The sequence below is a fragment of the Hyperolius riggenbachi genome, chromosome 9 (assembly GCF_040937935.1).
Source record: "Hyperolius riggenbachi isolate aHypRig1 chromosome 9, aHypRig1.pri, whole genome shotgun sequence".
Classification (NCBI taxonomy): domain Eukaryota; kingdom Metazoa; phylum Chordata; class Amphibia; order Anura; family Hyperoliidae; genus Hyperolius; species Hyperolius riggenbachi.
The window spans coordinates 120,756,239-120,777,496 of record NC_090654.1 but is presented as its reverse complement, the minus strand read 5'-3'; the positions used below and the strand labels follow the sequence as shown (position 1 = coordinate 120,777,496).

Below are 21,258 nucleotides of genomic sequence, written 5' to 3'. Positions count from 1 at the left end.
CCACTCTATATACCGTACATACCATGTACTCTGTATTAAATGTTAAAATGCAATTGAAAGACTATTGGGAAGCCATGGAAACCAGTCTTTAAGTATAGCAGAGCTCACAAACAGGCGAAGAAGTTGGCCTTGACCACTATGAATACTGCTGACAACCTGTGCTGATTAGTTGAGTTTGCTGGTTAGTTGAGTGCAGAATAGCTTTTAGTGCATACCTAACAGAGGTTCAGTTTTAAGTACGTTAGAGCCTCTCTCTGTGTGGAAAACGTGCGACATATTAATTTCTTTACTCCTTTTTTTCAGATTAGTTAGGATTGTGAAATATAATGCAGCAGCTATCAGTGTCCTAAGTGCTCACGACATAATCCCTCTTTTTAAGACCCGATATGGGAGTGTCCCATAGTGGTAGCCAAGTAACCACATTTTTGCACTATAAGATGGGGGGTTGCCCCATCACTGCAGTTCTCCTTTTGTGTTTTTTGGGTGTCATACACAATAGCCTCAGCAATAGCATAAATTTACAGAGACATTGGGCCTGATTCACAAAGCGGTGCAAACTTTTTAGCGAACTTTTGCGCGCGCAAAGTGCCGCGATTCGCGCGATCGCGGACTATTGCGCGCGCAAAAGTCCGCGGTCGCGCGAATCGCGGCACTTTGCGCGCGAAAAAGTTTGCACCGCTTTGTGAATCAGGCCCATTGTGTTCATCTAGGCAAGGAACCACCCAGTTCAGCATTCCGTAGATGCTGAATTATTATTAAAGAAAAGGGAAGCAAAGGACTGAAAAATACATCGATAAGTGACAGACCTTGGTCACTTTGGCCAATCTACGGATTGGATTGTTTCAGTGGATTGTTTCGGCCTGCAGTCATTCATTATCAAGAGTGTGTGCAGGAATCCGAAAATCATGAACAAAGCATCTGCAAAGTGTAGCTGCATGAAAAGAAGTGCTAGTCTGGCTGCATGCACAAATTGTCGGACTAAACATGGGTAGTTAACAAGCCTGTGTGTATGCACGCCATTGCTAACTATGTGTCACTCACGAGTCTACCATTGTTCATTTTGAATGACTTGTATCTGATGTTTGTATAAACCTTCTGGGTGCTGATCCACTGTAACTTCCTATATTGCTGAAAACCAGCTAAAGATATTTTCCATTTTCTATTGAATGTGCACCCCTATGTTACTGATAGCGGCACTGATATCACTCATGCTGGACTGTACCTGTATGATGTTGTGTACCATTTTTTGGGTTAAAAAAAGAATTCTCAGTAATTGAAATTTCTGGCTTCAACCGTAGAGGCCATAAAAAAAGCAAACAAAATCCCACAATATTAAGACTAGAGATGGGCCGAACGGTTCGCTGGCGAACGGTTCCCGGCGAACTTCGGTGGTTCGCGTTCGCCTCCCGCAGGCGAACGTTTCCGGAAGTTCGGTTCGCCCCACAATGCACTATGAGGGTCAACTTTGACCCTCTACATCACAGTCAGCAGGCCCAGTGTAGCCAATTAGGCTACACTAGCCCCTGGAGCCCCACCCCCCTTATATAAGGCAGGCAGCGGCGGCCATTACGGCCACTCGTGTGCCTGCATTAGAGAGAGTAGGGCGAGCTGCTGTCTGTCTCTCATAGGGAAAGATTAGTTAGGCTTAGCTTTTCCTGGCTGCATACCTGTTCAGTGATCCTGCCACTGCATACCTGTTCTGTGAACCCACCCACCACTGCATACCTGTTCAGTGATCCTGCCACTGCATTCCTGTTCTGTGAACCCACCCACCACTGCATACCTGTTCAGTGATCCTGCCACTGCATACCTGTTCTGTGAACCCACCACTGCATACCTGTTCTGTGATCCTGCCACTGCATACCTGTTCTGTGAACCCACCACTGCATACCTGTTCTGTGATCCTGCCACTGCATACCTGTTCTGTGAACCCACCCACCACTGCATACCTGTTCAGTGATCCTGCCACTGCATACCTGTTCTGTGAACCCGCCACTGCATACCTGTTCTGTGAACCCACCACTGCATACCTGTTCTGTGAACCCACCACTGCATACCTGTTCTGTGAACCCACCCACCACTGCATACCTGTTCAGTGATCCTGCCACTGCATACCTGTTCTGTGAACCCACCCACCACTGCATACCTGTTCAGTGATCCTGCCACTGCATACCTGTTCTGTGAACCCACCCACCACTGCATACCTGTTCAGTGATCCTGCCACTGCATACCTGTTCTGTGAACCCACCACTGCATACCTGTTCTGTGAACCCACCACTGCATACCTGTTCTGTTCAGTGGACCCGCCACTGCATACCTGTTCTGTTCAGTGGACCCGCCACTGTATACCTGTTTAGTGAACCCGCCACTGCATACCTGTTCTGTTCAGTGAACAGTTTGGTGTGTCAGTGTGAAGCAGTACCTTAATTACACTACCTAATTGATGTATACACATGCAAGATGTTTTAAAGCACTTTAGGCCTGTCATTTAGCATTCAATATGATTTCTGTCCTTAAAACGCTGCTTTGCGTCAAATCCAGATTTTTCCTGGGGACTTTTGGCGTATATCCCACTCCGCCATGCCCCCCTCCAGGTGTTAGACCCCTTGAAACATCTTTTCCATCACTTTTGTGGCCAGCATAATTTTTTTTTTTTTTCAAAGTTCGCATCCCCATTGAAGTCTATTGCGGTTCGCGAACTTTAACGCGAACCGAACCTTCCGCGGAAGTTCGCGAACCCGGTTCGCGAACCTAAAATCGGAGGTTCGGCCCAACTCTAATTCAGACCATCTTTTGTAACATCATACATCCATTATGGGCTAAACCAAATCCTTTTCAAGCATAAAATAAGGCATAGGCAGTAAATAGGTGCATTGTGGTAGGAAAGGATTTGGGGACACCTCTGGAGGTAGCTATGGCTGTATCAGATGTGAAAACAGAGTGAGAATTACCATAGCACCTTCACTAATCACCGTGAAAAATCCAGAACTCAGGCTGGCCATAATGAAAGTCTATGGCCTGTTTACTGCTAATTTTTGAAATGAAAAGTTATAATCACCACTCACTAGGGATCAGCCAGTCATTTCTACTGAAACAAGAAAGTCTTTTTGATCTGTACCACTCAGGATAAAACACCACATTTATTTTAAAAAAATGAAAAGCCAAATATGCCTGGAAGGCTAAAGTTAGAAAATACTGTATCTCCTTTATAAAAAAAACCTAAATTTATGGTTATAGGAATTGCCAAACAAATGTAACAACGTCTGGGTAACAAAGTCTGGGACCGCTGTCTGTCTAATCCTTCGGTGTAACTGATATATACTTTACTTCGATATATTCCGATACTCTTTGTAATAGTTCACATCATTTTCATGCTGTAATCTTGAGAATGTATATTGTATGCCTTGATTCTGAAGATATCTTGTTGTATACTGCTATTCTCTGTATTGTCATTTTCTCTTATCAATAAACACTTATAGTTAATTAAAAAAAAAGCCAAACATGCTGTAAAGGTAGCCTTACATCTAGCGATGATGGGCAGATTCAACCAAGAGACAAATCTCTCCATAATCAAATCTGACTAGCGAGAGATCAGTCGGTTGTCCATATACTGCATGCCGATTCCCATTCAGTTTCATGCTGAAATTGATCCAGAATCGGCCTTGTGATGCCGCATCTGCCACCTTGCCAGTCCGACGCTGTCCCCCTAATGTTCACTCCCCCCACCCCGTGCCCATTGTATTATACATTACCTGTCAGCGTCTGCTGCTGGCTCCGGGCTATGTCCTTTGTCCATAAGTGCGCCCCTCGTAGTACACGTGGGCACATGTGTGACATCATAGACGCGCCCACACTGCTCCCGCAACCATGTGGGGCGCGTGTATGGATGAAGGATGGCGCTCAGAGCAAGCGGTGGACACGGACAGGTAATGTATAGTGCACTGGGCACCGGGGGGGGGGGGGGGGGGGGTGTTGGGTTGAGGGTATTCGGCACGCTGAACATTAGGGGTTTCGTCGCTTGTAAAGATTTTGCTTGCTGTTACCGCCGTGCACCCAATTGAGCAAGTCGGCCCTACATCTTGCAGTATGTCTGACCAATTTATACAACCAGTTTCGGCCTAAAAGTGGTCGCCTCGTCGATGGTACATGCACTTGGCGGCACAGATTTTCATCCGATTTGATTATAATAACGGAATTGGATGGTTGATCGGCTGCCAAGTTGTCTTATGTATGGCCACCTTGAGTCGTTTCTTCTGAACAGAGTTGCAGAACTACAATTAAGGCGGATTTAGGTACTGGCTATTAAGCAATAATCGCTAGTGACTAGGAATTTAGGACGTTCTCCTAACGCAACTTATCTGTGCAGACAGTCTCGAGACTATTTTTAAAAATAACATGCATGTGATGCTGTGGAAAAAAATGACAAATCTCTATTCATTATGTAATAATGGCCATATTGGCTCAGTGCAGGAGGATTTGAGGCTGTATCAGAGGCAGACAAATGCCATGTCTGCATTCCTGTATGCTGAGGAATGTAGGTGAAGCACAGGGGAAAGGGGGAGGAATGAATGGGACAATGGACAGAGGATTGGGCTCTGCCTGTGTAATCTCCGGCCAGCATGCTGACTTATTTATTAAATCACATCAAATGAAAACAGCCTCTCTTAGCCTGACAGATTTATTACACTGGGTTGCCAAGGTAAGGGGTAGTGGTAAGAGTCACAAAGGTAGGAGCCTGCTATGTACCGTACTTAATTCTGCGTTTGTTTATATAAGTAATTCAAGATGTTGGACTGGACAATGAAAAATAACATGCACTTTATTTATACCTTATAAAAAGGTTCTCAACTGCAGAGGTTTGTGATATTTATTTTGTAGTCATCTGTCCTGTCATACTTGATTGACAGCTCCAGAGGCAATGGGATCGGCAGGTTCTAGCTGAAATCATTTGCTTATCATAGCTGGGAAAGGCAGAATAAGCCCCCTAAATCACTCCTCATTATCATGCAATAATTCAGAGCAGAACAGATTACAAACTAGGGGAAAAGGTATTTAAAAATACATTGTGGAATTGTTCTTTAAAGTATTTTGATTTTGGTACACAAATATCAAAATTTTTCCAGTAACTTTGGAATTTTACAGTGAATCAAGCAATATGTCTAGTTTTCAGCAGGCTACCAGTTCTCCATTAAAGCAGACCTGAACTCAGAACTTATCCTCCACCGTACAAAATAAGCAGCAGCATAATAGCCTTTAAAGCTAACCCGAGCCGAAGCTTGGGTTCCAAATCTGACACTTACCACTTACAGAGGAAAGCCTCAGGATCCTAATGAGGCTTCCCTCCGTTCTAACAAGATCAGGGCCGTGCAGCTCCTCTTCCTGGTTGAAGTGCACGCATGGCTCCGTGCTACGGCGCATGCGAGGGAGGGCTCAGCCAGCCATTGCGCACACTTCAACCAGGAAGAGAAGTTGCGCAGCCCCAGTGGGATTAGCCACAATGCATTTCCTTTCCCCCCTGTTTGGAAAATGCATTGTCAAATCTTCCCGGGGTGGGGGGGGGGGGGGGGGTTGGGGGGTGGGTCGTGCTCAGCGACCGGGGACCACGGAGTAGCGAGGGAAGCTTCATTAGGAACCTGAGGCGTCCCCCTCTTCAGGTAAGTATCTCATTTTGTGCAACCTGAAGCGAAAATACATTTATGAGATAATGAATGGAATGTGTACTACAGCTAAGAAATAGAGCATTAGTAGCAAAGAACAGAGTCTCATTATTTTCCAGTACAGAAAGAGTTAAGAAACTTAAGGTTGTTACATATGCAAAAGAGGTTTTTTTGAGCTCTTCAGCTTAACTTGGGTCGAAGACAGTCCTGTTTTCTGAAACACTTAACCAAGAAACAGAGAGAGACAGGTTGAGATAAGGTTTTACTGCAGAAAAGTTTAAAGGGTCATTAGCTCTGCTCTGTTTTCTAGTTTAAAATACAAAGTGTGGTTTGTAAACTGCAAATATGACAAAATGATGCCATGTTATAAAAAAAAGAGCTATATAACTGAAAATACTAGATCTAATGTTCTATTATCAGTACAACATATACAATTCATTATGTCATTAGTTTGTTTTCGTCTCAGGTTTGCTTTATTATTATTAATAATAATTATTTAGTATTTATATAGTGCCAACATATTTTCCACAGCGCTGTATAGAGTATATGGTCTTGTCACGCAAACAAGGGGGAAGATATAAACTCCCTGCAGATAGTGCCCTGGCTTGGATTCGAACCAGGGAGCCAGCGCTGCAAGGCAAGAGCGCTAACTACTCCACCACCGTGCTGCTTTAAAGAAAGACATTTCCTTGTTACAGCTTATAGGCCTCCTTCAGAGATGCTGCAATTTAGTTACTTCCTGGTAGGTATCCTTGGAGCATAGAAAGTTTTTTAACCTTCTGTGTTTACGTATTAGCTCAGAGTCAGCAAACAGCTGACAGCTCAAATTACACTTGCAGAGAAGGGAGAATTAGACAGACTTTTTCTATAAACACACACAGGTTGGACTTCACTGTGTTCTCCTCGTCTCAGGTCCACTTTAAAACAAATATCCTGTCCTTAGAAGTTCTCAGACCCATCATGTTGTATTTTGCCCGCCAATGGATGAATTGAAAAAGATGCAGATTTCCTTCTTATCACTGACTACAAATAGGAAATGACCAGTCCTCTTGCTCAAGGATTATTATGAACACTTATGCCAATTTTCAGTACTCATAACTAATGTTTGCATTTGAATTCGGCAAAGCCGATTGAATACTCCTGACTGCCACTGTTCAGCACCAAACAAGCGGACAGGGTCAGGAAGAGTTTAGTATACAACAGATGGGCAAGCACCATACAGCATATTAGATGATAAATTATATTTGTGGGGTAAGGTGATTGCTCCTGAATAAGTAACCCAATCACCTCCCCAACATGGGTAGAATGTGCTAAAGGGAATATATACCAATCAAGTTTATATACAAAGAAAAGATTCCCACATACAAAAAGCACCAATACTACCAAATTTATATATTATTGTAATCAATCACTTTATTAGAACAATTCCACAATGCATGCTTCCGCCCTCATTAATATTCACTTCACCTAGTCTTTGATTGGACAAACGCAGCAGCGTCTGGGTTACTATGACTACCCAGCGCTGACTGCGTGTGACGTGGCCACGTCATGTCCCTGGGCGGCGTCTCTATCTTCCTGTCTTTTGGCTGCGTTTTTAGGTTTAAAAGGCGATCTAGCGCTATTAGATCTTCAGCCTCTTCAGAAGCGGGGGTCGCCCGCGAGATGCATTAAGGCAGCTTTGCATTTGGGTTCAGGGGTTCTTCTTGGCAGCACGTAAGTCACCTCCTTATCCTTTGTTCACATTACCTACTTGTCGCTGGTTAGCGGGCGTCCTTCATACTAGTATTCTTTTCTTTGCGATTTTTGCACAGCATAACTTTTCCCAATTGGGCATTGTTAGCACTTTACTTCACTTTCATAGTGCTTTTTACAGCACGACTAGCACTTTATATATAATTTGTTGTACAAATTTATGTGCTCACTGATTTTGACTTATGTGGTAAGGATTAGGCATTTAGGTGTATTATACAGTATTACTCTGGTTATTTACATGCCTTATGATGAACCCCCTTATTAATAAGGATTCTTTTTTGGTATTGTATTAAACCCAGTGCAATTCCTCTTGGTGTTTTTAATGTTTTTTTATTGTTGTGGATTTTTTCTAATAAAGTGATTGATTACAATAATATATACATTTGGTAGTATTGGTGGTTTTTGTATGGGGGAATCTTTTCTTTGTATATAAACTTGAAGGGTCAGGAAGAGTTCACTGGCTTGTGAGTCATGCTGCATTTCATGTACCAGGCTTATGTGTATGGCCATCTTTAGGGCCTGAGCCCACTGACGCAGTTTTGTCCGCGTTTCAGTTAACCTTCTGGGCGTTCTGAGTCCCCCAGTATAAAACTATTAGGTTATATGGCTGCATAAGCTGTTAGCTAGCACTAGGCTAGCTGGTATAAGTGTCCACAACCCCCCGATTGCCTGTGATCCAGCTGCTTATACATTACCCAGCCTCTAGCCAGCGATCGCCGTAGCCTCCGCGCACAGCTCCGGTCTTCTTTATGGGGAGGATCATACATGATGTCACCGACGTCATGCGCAGTCCCGATCCTCCCCTTAGAGAAGACCAGAGCTGTGCGGGAGGATGCTGCGATCACTGGAACCAGGCTGGATAATGTATGAGCGACTGGATCGGGGGCAATCGGGGGGTTGTGGACATTTATACTAGCTAGCCTAGCTAACATATTATGCAGCCATATAACCGACTCCTGAGGCCAGCAAAACCTCTTGAGCATGATGCCCAACACAGTGTTGGGCATACCGCTTGGGAGGTTAAACAGATACAGATGCTGAAAAGCAGACAGAAGCGGACACAAGTGTGTCAATGGGCTCAGGCCCTTAGGCAGTAAAACAGACACTTCTCCCCTATCAATTTCCAATCACAGAAATAGAGAATCATTTGCCAGAACCTGTTCCCATTGAACAGTTTAAGGCTAGCTTTAACATAGATACAAGACATTACACTTTATCTAGCTAGTATCAAGTAGGAAGACAGGAAGTCATCTGACCCCCCCTTTCCAAAAGAAGCCCAACTCATAAGTAAATGTTGATAAATCAGAGGCTCTGCCATCTCATGTCACTGGTAAGCTTTTATACCCTTTATACAGTCTTCCCAATACTAGAATATATCAAGTATTTTGGTTTACAGATCACAAAAATTAATCCTATGCTGTTGAAACATAATCCATTACCTGTAATAGCAATAGTAAAAAAAAAGAAAAAAGACCCAATAACATCGAAATAGTGTTCTATATTATGGTCTGGCATCATCTTTTCTAGCTATTCTGAAAATCAGCCCTCCAGAGTCTCAATGTTCATTTATGCAATAGAGGTATCACTAGGTTGGAGGCTGATGATGCATCTGTCCAGTGTCGGCAGTGCTCTGTTGCCCAAGGGATTTTGTACTGATCCCTGCCAGGTGACGGATATGCCCCGCTGTGTACGGAGAATTAGCTACAGTATAGGTCAGTCTGAGTGTCACATCCTCTCTTTCAAGCATGAATAGTAGCAGTATATATTACCATTTAAAACGGAACTGAAGAAAAGGGGGGGGGGGGGTGAAGAGTTTCACTTACCTGGGGCTTCTGCCAGCCCCCTGAAGACTCACTGTGCCCACGCCGTTACCATTCGATCCTCCGGTCCCCCGCCGCGGCTCAGTTTCTTCACCGCTGGCTTACAAGTCGACGGCCACTGGGCTTGCAGTGCTCATCCTCGCTCCTGGCGCCGGGGAGCGTCCTGCGCAGGGGCAGAAGAAGAAAATCTCTACTGTGCCTACACAGGACGTGTACGAGGACGCAGGCACAGTGGAGGACAGCTCCAAAAGTGAAAGTGATCCGCAGTGGTGGGACCGGAGGATCGTATGGTAACGGTGTGGGCACAGGGAGGCTTCAGGGGGCTGGCAGAATCCCCCCTCCCCCTTCTTCAGTCCCACTTTAAGTGATATGATTGGCAAAAATTCTACCTAAATATTTAATCACTTTTGTCAAGAAATGCATATGTGATGCATTTATGAAATATAGGTTTTCTAATTTGGCTTTATCGTACCTGGAAAGCTACTTGTAGTTGGTGTGTTAACTTTGGAAATGCCTCTTTGGCTGTCAAAGAAATTTAAAATACAATACAGTATATGGCTTTCATATGTATCCACTGCATTTTAGGCTTCCTGTGGCTGCTTCTGTTTACACTTGAAGTCATGTGTGTTTTAAGAAAGGCTAGCAATATTTTTACACTTATAGTGACCTCTACAAAATCTCCCCTTCATTTGACTTTCTGATCTATGTAGATATAGGCCTCGATTCATAAAGCATTCCCGCATGCGGGAATGCAGAAAACGGCACACTTTACCGACCACACAGCAAGATCTGTATTCATAAAGGCTTTTCCGTATGAAAAGCAGACATTCGCGAGCAAAGTGATAAATCACCGCCTTGCGCGGTGATTATCACAGCAAAAGTAACAAGTGGTCAATTCATAAAAATTAGAGGTAGTGGTATGCGGACGGGTATTACCGCTACCTCTGATGTGGCGAGAAGCGTGCGGAATCCGTTGCAGTGAATGGGACAGACCTCCCAAGCAGCTGCAGAGAGAACACCGCACAGAGGGATTCCGCCTGCTTCTCCGGCTTCCGCATGCGTAGGACAGCCTAACGCCTGCCTACAGCGGAGTATCTCCGCACGCCTGTCACAACAGGCAACATTTTTATGAATTACCACCCTGAAGGCGGAAATACCGACAGCGGTGTTTCCCCGCTCGACTTTCCCCACTCGCAGGCACTTTTATGAATCGAGGCCATAGTGTAAGTGGAAATGTTATGCTGATGAGCAAAACAAAATAACCTGCCTAAAACTGCACAGGCCCCACTTGTGCTGCCACAACAGTTTTCACATGTTAAAGAGGAACTCCAGTGAAAATAATGTAATTTAAAAAGTGCTTCATTTTTACAATAATTATGTATAAAATGATTTAGTCAGTGTTTGCCCATTGTAAAATCTTTTAAATCCCTGATTTACATTCTACCATGTATCACATGGTGACATTTTTACTGCTGGAAGGTGATGTAGCTGCTGCTTGCTTTTTTGGCAGTTGAAAACAGCTGTAAACAGCTATTTCCCACAATGCAACAAGGTTCACAGACAGGAAACTGCCAGGACCATGGTCCTCAGAGATTCTTGTGGGAGGGGTTTCACCACAATATCAGCCATACAGAGCCCCCTCATGATCCATTTGTAAAATGAATAGATTTCTAATGTAAAATGGGGTATCAGCTACTGATTGGGATGAAGTTCAATTCTTAGTCACGGTTTCTCTTTAAGGCATGGACTACACTAGTGCTTTAAAGGTGCCCTGTGGTATCTGGTAAAATGGGGCATATCAGTAGATCCTGTTTTGTAAGTTGGTGCTTCCTGGGATCTGAATTTTTTTTCCACCACATCCCAAGATGTTTGATAGAACTGAGATCCAAATAATATGAAAGTCAAAGCACAGGGGATTAAACCAGGTTACTTTTCTCTGTTGCTGCATCTGCAGCTCTGATGTGCATGCGATATGTAGCTGGCAAGAAGGTGGCAGGAGACCAGACCACAAGCTAGGTCAGAAATCTGGCAAAGCCTGGGACAGGTGAAATACATAACTTTACTAGGTAAACATGAGAGGAGTCACCGATCTTATATACCTGGCTTGTGTTCTGGTCCACCATCCTTTCTTTGTCAATAATGGAAACTGTATACTGCAGTGGAAGAGAGATGCTCTGAGTTCTGAAGATGCACTTGGTTTAAATGCTTGTAATGTATTTACCATGGAACCTCAATGGAGCTCAGATCTTTGATAGGAGAGCTATTGCCGATGCACTACTCCAGGCTAGTTCACCACCCCTGCACTGCAAGGTGTATAGACAATATAACAGGAGGTACACCGCTGGCTCAAACTTATGTTCCACTTAATGCAACGTCAGCACACAGCTTCTTAGCCACTTTACCTACTTTTGGAGTAAGGCTTTCTCTCTGTCCCCTCCCTTGGCTTACAGTTCTGTCTGCTCCAGTAATAGCCACTTTAATTGTGCTACAGATTGGCTTACATGCTTGAAGTTGCAAGCCACTGGTGTGTCAAGCTTAACATCACCACTGGCACATGCTCTTATGTCTCGCTTGTGTTATTGGATCTGCGTTTTTACAGTCCTATTGGTTTTACCCACATTTACCAACCCACATGGGCATTTGATGGCATAGATGCTCTCACAGGTAAAGTAACCTCTATTCTTGATCCTATTCCCTGTGTGTGGGGAAAACAATTACCGTTTACTACTATGCTGCAGCAATTACAAGCCTGGAAAGGTACTACAGTGTTCTGCCCCTTAGGACCTGGACTTACTGCCCCTGCTCTATTCCTTGTTACAGACTTTCCCACCTATGGTCCTCCATTTAGTGATGCTCATAGGTGATAAAGGTAGTGATTGTTTTTCCCATCCACTCTAAGTACCAAGAGGACTCTGCTCACTTCCTGCTTCCGCAGGAGGGAGCAGATGGAGGTGGTGATTTGTGGTGATGGCAGGCTCTGTGCAGAGAAAGAAATTCCCACTCTGCTGGCAGCTCTGCACAGCTCTATCTGTCATATGACTGACTTTTCCAAAGGGACTGTCCCTGAAGCAGCTGCATATATGAAAATTGTGTGAGAAATGACATGGTCCTCAATTCACCTATACAAAGAATGAACTATCTGAGAGGGTGAACTGGGGCTTAAAGTGCACCTGAATTTGGAGGAGGTGAGGTCCCCTCACAAAGATGAGGAGTTCACACACAGCTTTTCTGTTCATAATGCCCTCTGTTTATATAATATGGCCTTCCAAAATAGGAACTACCCGGGGAAATGCAATAAAATCTGGAATGGATGGATTGGAGTTTTTTCCCAGGCAGCAATCATTTTATATGTTTTGAAATGAAAATTGGAGTATCTGGGTGTTCATTAACTTACTTATATCAGGTCTAACAAGATAATCAACACCTTCATTAGTTCGGGTGTCACTTCTCCTTTTAAGTGGATTGCTGGAGGTTAACTCCCACATTGTGCGACTGTCATTCATAATGATATACTTCACTTGCAGTATTCTCTGTGCTTAGGGCTGTCTGTAGACATGCTTCTTGTGGTAGATTTTCCTTTCTCTGTATGCCTTCACAAGTCTATTGAACCCTATACTGCATTGTCTATAGTTAAGCATCATTGTTGTAACTCCTTAACTGAAAATTGTTGTCTTCCAATACATTTTACTATTAAAAAAATTGCAGAAATGTCGGAAATATCAGCACATTATGTACCATCCCTGGTACCTAACCTTAACCCCACCCCTGCTACTTAATCCTATGGCCCACTTTCCCAATTAGTAACCTCTGTCTTTGGTGGCCTAAGTTAACCATGCTTTGATGGCCAACTACCCCTTCTCTAACTAGACCATGACCTTTCCTTGAAGTCTATCACTAACTCTCTCTCTCCTGTTGCTTAACCCCCCCTGGTGCCAGACTTTAAATAACTATGCTAGATGTACTAAAAGCCTATAAACACTGACTAAGCTAGAGTACCTATGCTGAAACCACAGAGAGAGAGAGCAGCACCAAGATTTAGTAGCATGGAAATTGAATTGCTCACTGTGATGCATTGGGTGATCAGCAGTGATCATTCATTACAGCTTTTACGACAAAATAAACCAGTCCTACAATCATCTCACCATAGAAAAATGATTAGTAGGTTCAGCATATTGTTGTCTATTGGAATGTGGGCTGTCAGTGCAAAATTGCTTAGTTTACAAATGATCTGGAAAATGGAGCCCTAACTGACCACCCACAAAAGAAACGCTGCTTTACATCACCCTCCAGCACTTCCACCTTGTTGCAGCCCCTTCCCAGGCTTTCTGAGGATTGTCGAGACGGAATCTGCCTTTGGGTGTGATTTATCCTCTTAGAGCTATCCTTGTGTATACAGAGCTCCGTCTCAGTGTGTCAAGCAAGGGTGAACTCTGTAAGGCTTTGTTCACATCTAAAATCGAAATCGCTGAAGCCAGTAACTTTCTATATTTTGCACAATTTTTTTTTCTCCTCCTGTCTCTTACTTGCATGTTGCGATTTTGTGTAAAGCGCTTTTGCATTTGCAGAGCGATTTGTTTTTTCACTTCCTGACACAAGTCAGGAAGTGAACTCTTTGACCCGGAAAATAAATACAATGTATTTATTCCTAAAAGCACAAAAGCAATCTCTTACTTGCATGTTGCGATTTTGTGTAAAGCGCTTTTGCATTTGCAGAGCGATTTGTTTTTTCACTTCCTGACACAAGTCAGGAAGTGAACTCTTTGACCCGGAAAATAAATACAATGTATTTATTCTTAAAAGCACAAAAGCAATCGCCGCACAAAGCGATTTTGTGAGCGTTTTGCTTTTTTTTCCATACCTTCCATTGTAGCAAAATAGCTTTAAAAATGGTATAGGCAGCGCTTTGCTCAGATGTGAACACTCTCTCATAGGGAATCATTGCACAAGCGCTTTTAGGGCAATTTTGAAAATTGCCGGTGCTTAAAAAAACCCAAAAAAAAAACCATCCTAGGTGTGAACAATCTCTAATTGCCTCTCTACTAGCGGTTAACGGTGTAGTAGTCATTATCAGCAATGCACGGTCTTCACTCCAACAGACACCGCAGGGATCAGCAGCAAGCATGATTAGTGTGGATGCAGCTGCTCTGGAGGTCCACTGGCTGTGTCTTCGTGACCTGCAGGCCTAGTGGTTGTAAAATTTGATGATGTCCACTTAATGGCTAGGATTGAGGCTATTGGGGGACTGGCATGTGGTTTGTTGATAAGATGGATCTAGCACTGAGAGTTGGTGCTGGTGAAACTCTGGGCATTTAGTAATATACTGGCTGAATATTCCAAAATAACAGGCTTTATTTGGACCAAACTAAAAATAACAGGCTTTAAGGTGGCCACTAATGGTCAATTTTCTAGCGAAAAATCGCTGGAGCGATCCGATAACTCAGATCGCATTGGTTGTAAATAATCTCCGTTGATGGGCCTAATTGATTACGAACAATTATAAAAACAATTGTCCGATTGGATTTTTACCAAAACAAAATTTTGATTTGCTTGTCGGTTGTGATAGATAGGAAGCAAAGATTGGTTCGTTGATGGTGTAGTAAACGATGCATGACGATGCTTGTAAGAGAAAACACAGGGACACCGAGAGCCCAATATAGTGTAATATGTATTGGATTAGGGGAGGGAGGGAGGGTATAGAGGTAAGTACAGTATACTCACAAACCAGGAGTACCTCGTAGGCAACCACTGTAACAGCAGGTGGGGAGAACAAGCCTGTCCCCACTCAGGAGTAAGAAGTCGCACTCTGTAGATAGGAAGAAAGATAAGGCTTTCCGCCCTTCCACCAAGGGTGGACTGATATATGATGCAGGTGAACAGAGGCTCCAACAGGATAAAACAATATAAAAAGTTTAAAACAGGGACGTGGTAGAGGTGGACTCTTAGCCACTCCAAAGGACACGACAACAGGCACGTCTTAACGTATACACAAAAATGTATTTATACACTCCAAAATATTGCAACATGTTTCACGGGCGTGACCTCGCTTCATCAGGCAGTTCAGAAAGGAGTATATAGCAAGTGCTGTCCGGGTCTGTACTAAGCACTTCTGTGTATGACAATATTTCACTTCTGGTCAGAATAATCTGATTGATCATCACACGATTTTTTGGTAGAAACAGGAGCGTTAGGATCCGGTTTAGCCAGACCTTTTAAGCAGGCTACAAAAGTTAGAAATTAATCAATCCGCACAATGTCCAAAAAGTAGAAAAATCCTTTTTCTCACAGCTCCGATCTGATTTCCGATCATTTTTTCTGAGCGATTTTGTATAGACGGAATTGGGAAATCAATCAGAATAAGGATTGGAAATCAGATCGGACCTGTTGAGAAATAATAGATTCGACCAGTCTATCTGACAGGAAATTGCATGGTGTGTACCAGGCACAATACTTTTAGCTATAGACCCTGAACAAGCATGCAGCAGATCAGGTGTTTCTGACATTATTGTCAGATCTGACAAGATTAGCTGGTTGGTTGTTTCGGGTGTGATTGAGACACTTGCAGCCACATAAATCAGCAGGGCTGCCAGGTAACTGGTATTGTTTAAAAGGAAATAAATATGGCAGGCTCCATAATCTTCTTACTACAGTTGTCCTTTTAACCCTCCTGGTGGTACGTTCGGGGTAAGCCGCGCAGGAGGATTTCTCAGGCCCTGCTGGGCTGATTTGCATAATTTTTTTCTCTACATGCAGCTAGCCCATTGCTAGCTGCGTGTGCACACCGATCGCCGCCGCTCCGCGCCGATTCGCCACTACCCGCCGCGCCGCCCTCCCCCCCAGACCCCTTGTGCAGCCTGGCCTATCAGCGCCAGGCAGCGCTGAGGGGTGGATCGGGACTCCTGATGACGTCACTGACGTCATCATGAGCGTCGCCATGGTGACAGGAAAAGCCCTCCAGGATCTCCCGTTCTTTGAACGGGATTTCCTGATTGCAGATCGCCGGAGGTGATTGGAGCAGGTGGGGGGATGCCGCTGCACAGTGGCTATCATGTAGCGAGCCCTAGGCTCACTACATGATTTTAAAAAAAAAACGCTGCCCCCTGGCGGTTTTTAATAGACCGCCAGGAGGGTTTTAATCATATCCATTGGCTTTTTGTACTTCTACTTTTTTTGGACATTGTGTGGATCCATTTCCACTTTTTTCTAATGACGCATAAACTCCTGTTTGTGTTTAGTCTGCATCACTTGTAGTTCCTCATCTATACAAAGCCCCTGTGATTTTGTGAACATTCATTCATTGGCATGGAGTTTTCCTTTATATAGTGGTATATGAAAACATGGTATCACTGTTGACAAAATGCTTTAAAAAGTACCTTGAATTTTTTAGACCTGTGACAAGCTTGGTTTCTGTGACCTGTCCTGTTCTACAAACATGTTACCCAGTATTGTATTTGGCCCATTCATACAATTTCTCATAAATCAGCTGTTTAACCACTTAAAGAGGAACTCCAGTGGAAATAATGTAATAAAAAAGTGCTTCATTTTTACAATAATTATGTATAAATGATTTAGTCAGTGTTTGCCCATTGTAAAATCTTTTAAATCCCTGATTTATATTACATGGTGACATTTTTACTGCTGGCAAGTGATGTAGCTGCTGCTTGCTTTTTTGGCAGTTGGAAACTGCTGAAAACAGCTATTTCCTACAATGTAACAGGGTTCACAGACAGGAAACTGCCAGAAGTACCTCAGTACTCAGAGCTTCTTGTGGGAGGGGTTTCACCACAATATCAGTCATACAGCGCCCCCTGATGGTCTGTTTGTGAAAAGGAATATATTTCTCATGTAAAAGGAGATATCAGCTACTGATTGGGGTAAAGTTCAATTCTTGGTCGGAGTTTCTCTTTAAGGATCAGCGGTCTCTGGGCACTTAAGGACCAGAGATCGCTGGTCCAATCCCAACGGAATCCTGATGAATCGCCGCACATACCCGCCGCAACCGCTGTCATCGCCGCTCGCTGGGACCCCAGGACATAGACTCTGCCGTCTCTATGACGGCAGAGTCATGTGAGTCGGTCAGGAGCCGCTTTCCTTGGCTCCTGACCCTGTTTTTTAATGTAAGCCAATGGGAACGGCTTACATTGAAAGACAGGGCCAGGAGCCAATGAAATCGGCTCCTGACTGGCTCACATAGAGACAGGCAGAGCCTGTGAGATGCGGCGAGAATTGTCGGGTTTGATCGGCGCGATCGGCGGGGAACAGCGGAAACGGCGGATGCGCGCTGCGGACAGTGATTGAGATCTACGCCCTGCCAGCCAGGAGCCCACCAAAACAGGGCGTAGATCTCAATCACTGTGGTCCTTAATGAGTTAATATTTGACTGTAATTAGTATGCCAAGAGAGAGAGAGAGACTCAATCTGTCATCTCTGTATAAAGTGTATTATGGTAGACCGTGTGTGTGTTTCAGATTCAAGATTCAAGCACTTTATTGTCATTGTGTAACGCAGCAAAATTACTTTTCATGAAAAAAGATGTAGCAATGATTTCTGAGCTTTACTAGTCTGTAAGGATGGTGAATGCGATGTAAATAATTTTGAGTTGATGTCGAATTATTTACATTTATGGAGCTTGAAAGTGGACCAATCAAATGAAGCCAAGATGGGATTTTATGGTCCATTATAAAGCCTCATAAATTTGCTTCATTTTGCATCATCTCTGAATTTTTCCATCTCATTGACCATCCCTGTGGGTCAGTCTGTGAGTCTACACTGAGGGCTGGAACCCACAAGAGCGTTTTTTTGAGCATTTTGGCAGCGCTGCGATATGCTAGCGTTTTGCCAAAACGCTCAGCTGATGTTAATGGATGGGGCAACTTCCACAGGAGCGTTTGCGTTTCCCAGAAACGCAAACGCAGGACCTGCAGCATTTTGGGAGCGTTAGCGCTTCAATGTAAAGTATTGAAACGCTAGCAGAAACGCTCAGCAAAACCTAAACTTAGCGGTTTTGCTAGCGTTTTGCGGTTCAGCACACTGTAACAAAATTAAAAATAATTCACAGGACCAATCAGGATAAAAACGCAAAACGCTACACAACCGCTGAGGAAAAAAAAACACTGTTGCAAAACGCAACCGAAAACTCGCATGAATCCGCTTGCAAACCGCTCAGGCAAAACGCTAGCGGTTGCGTTTTGCGTTTGCGGATTTCAGTGGGTTCCAGGCCTGAATGGAGGTTAGCAATATGGTTTGTTTGAAACATTATAATAGGGTGGAAACTGCTAACGTTTCTGTGGCCCTGTGCTCTTGAAGGCTAATGAATAAAAAAAGATCATCATAGTTAGTTTGGTTGAAGGAAAAAAAAAGACATCGATCCATCAAATTTAACCGGGAGAAAATAAATAAAGAAAAAATTAGGTACATTTCTGTCCTGCATCCTCACATATGTATTCCAGTTATCCAGGGGAATGCAAAACACCATAAAAAAAGCCCTATAAGTCTTGGCCAATTAACCTTTAAAGGGAAGAAAAAAATCTTTCCCGGCTCAGGGAAGCAGTCAGATCAAATTTTCAAAATCAACTCTGCTGGAAATTGTGTGTCACAGACTTACCTCGGCAGCATTTCCATGATGATTCTGGGAGCCATTTCAAGCAGCCGCTTCTCTCGGATGATGGCTACGGTATTCCCAGAGGTCATGCACAGCTCGGCATCCTTCTAGACGGGGTGCGGGTGTCAGCTACAAAGGTGAAACTCTTCTGGTTCCGATCCCCGACAGGAGACATGAGTCAAAGGTATGTATGCACCTAATGACATGTTCAATGGGGTCTGTGCTGTGAAATGGGGTCTGTGCTGTGCTGTGAGCTGCTGTGAACAATGGGGTCATCCTGTTCACAATGTCAGCAGACCAGCATCCTCATCAGTGGCATAGCTATAGGGGGTGCAGAGGATGTGACTGCACTGGTGGCCTTTGGCCTAGGGGCCCTACCTAAAATGTAGTATTAGCTCTTTGTTGGTCCTGTACTGGTAATCACTTCTATAGATGCTTTGAATAGTAGTAATCAACAAACTGTTCCCAATCCCCTTCTTGCACCTCTGACACTGTGGTTGTCTTTGGCAGGTTTTAGTGTGCTGTATCATTTTTTTATGTTTAGAATGCTTGGGGGGGGGGGCCCGATGTGAAACTTGCACTGGGGCCCATAGTACCTTAGCTACATCACTGGCCCTCCACATGTCACACACCTAACAGTGTAGTTTGCCTTCTTAAAACAGAAGGTATATCAGATTATTCAGCTTTAATTGAGAAACTGTGGTCTCCCACAATGCATCACTACTGAATATGCAAATTATCTCTTTTGAGTCTCTCTTAGTTCCCATATACGTTCCTAGTAGTTTTGGGTCACCCCAAGCTGCTTGGGTATTCTGTTACCAGACATAGGGTTAATTCATAAAAGGCAATGCGTTAAAGAACAAGTGACACCCATGCTAACCTAGAAATAAAAAACACATATATAAGTAGATAAATACTACTCATACTTGCATAACAGATGTATTTGAGTTATCCACGTACTGATTCCTGTGAATTTTATAAAGGAAAAGCAGAAAATCCTATTCTAGGCAGTGGCCATCTTGCCCAGCTAATGCTGACATCATATCCTCCCTGACTCTTGTTTTCTCCCCCTCCCTTCTCTTGCTCATTGTGTATTCATTAGCTGCCCTCCTCCCAGAGTTTTCAGATACTCCCACCGAGGTGTATACTAGCAACTACACTGTCTTATCCTCCAATCGCTGAGTCACCTCAGCCTTGCTTGTAAACACAAGTGAGCAGAGGTGTTTCAGATAAGAAAGCTAGGCAGGGAAATAAATGGAAGAGGAGGAATATATTATAGATAAAAAGAACTCCCAGCATTCAACTCTTTGGCACTGTTTGGCACTAGGATCAGTGCTCATAAAGTATGTGATAACTCTAGCAGAAAAAGTTTAGCAAGTTTTGAATGCAGGATTAGCATTTTTATCACTTAATACACTCAGACTAGTTGCTGTTAAAATTTGATTATTATGGTGACAATACCGCTTTTAAAAAAAAATCTTGTCTGGAAAATACTGCATTCTGTATTTCAGACTTTTGTGTGCTAATTCATAAAAATCTTTACAGCTGCGATAGAAGTGCAGGGATTTACCAAACTAAGCTGGCGGTAACATGAGAAGCTGTCTGAGTTGTTACATTTCTCCATGCAGAGACAGTTATAAAATAAAAGAGGCATCCCAACTTCCCATTAGATGTGCATATTATTTTTTGCTGTACAGTTTGTTATACTGCCTCTGCTTGCCCTGAATCTGTCTATTAGTCTTTCTTATCAATCTATTTAATTGACACAGCTTAGAAGAACTTCAAGAAACTTTACATATGCCATTCTTGCAGTGCATAGACTTCTCAAAAGCAGAAACCCAAGAGGTTTAACACACAGCCTAAAGTATTCAGGGGAAGCCTTGTTTGTTCAGCTCTCACTGCTGCTGCCTGGGGAGAGAAGTCTCCATTAAAGGAGAACTGTAGTGAGAGGTATATGGAGGCTGCCATATTTATTTCCTTTTAAGCAATACCAGTTGCCTGGCTATTCAGCTAATCCTCTGCCTCTAATACTTTCAGCCATAGGCCCTGAACAAGCATGCAGCAGATCAGGTGTTTCTGACAAATTTAGACAGATATGACAAGATTAGCTGCATGCTTGTTTCTGGTGTGATTCAGACACTTCTTTAGGCAAATAGACCATCAGGGCTGCCAGGCAACTGGTATTGCTTAAAAGGAAATAAATATGGCAGCCTCCATATCCCTCTCACTACAGTTCTCCTTTAACATCACACAGTCCCGAGCTCTTATCACTCTCTCTTATCACCTCTTCAAAGCAGGTGATATTCTTTGTGCCATTACCGCCTGCTCTAATCTTTATGAATTGACATTTATTGACATGTAGTAGCAGTAGGGTATTGTACTGTTAGCCATCAGTCAAAGCAAGAAGTTTTAAATCAGGATGATACCATTT

At 43.5% G+C, this 21,258-nt stretch overlaps 1 protein-coding gene across 1 annotated transcript in view; it reads left to right on the top strand.

The window, feature by feature from the left end:
* Window positions 1-21,258, top strand: part of PLEKHG3 (pleckstrin homology and RhoGEF domain containing G3) — a 253,659-nt gene that overhangs the window by 77,618 nt on the left and 154,783 nt on the right. The gene's annotated exons all lie outside the window — the stretch shown is intronic.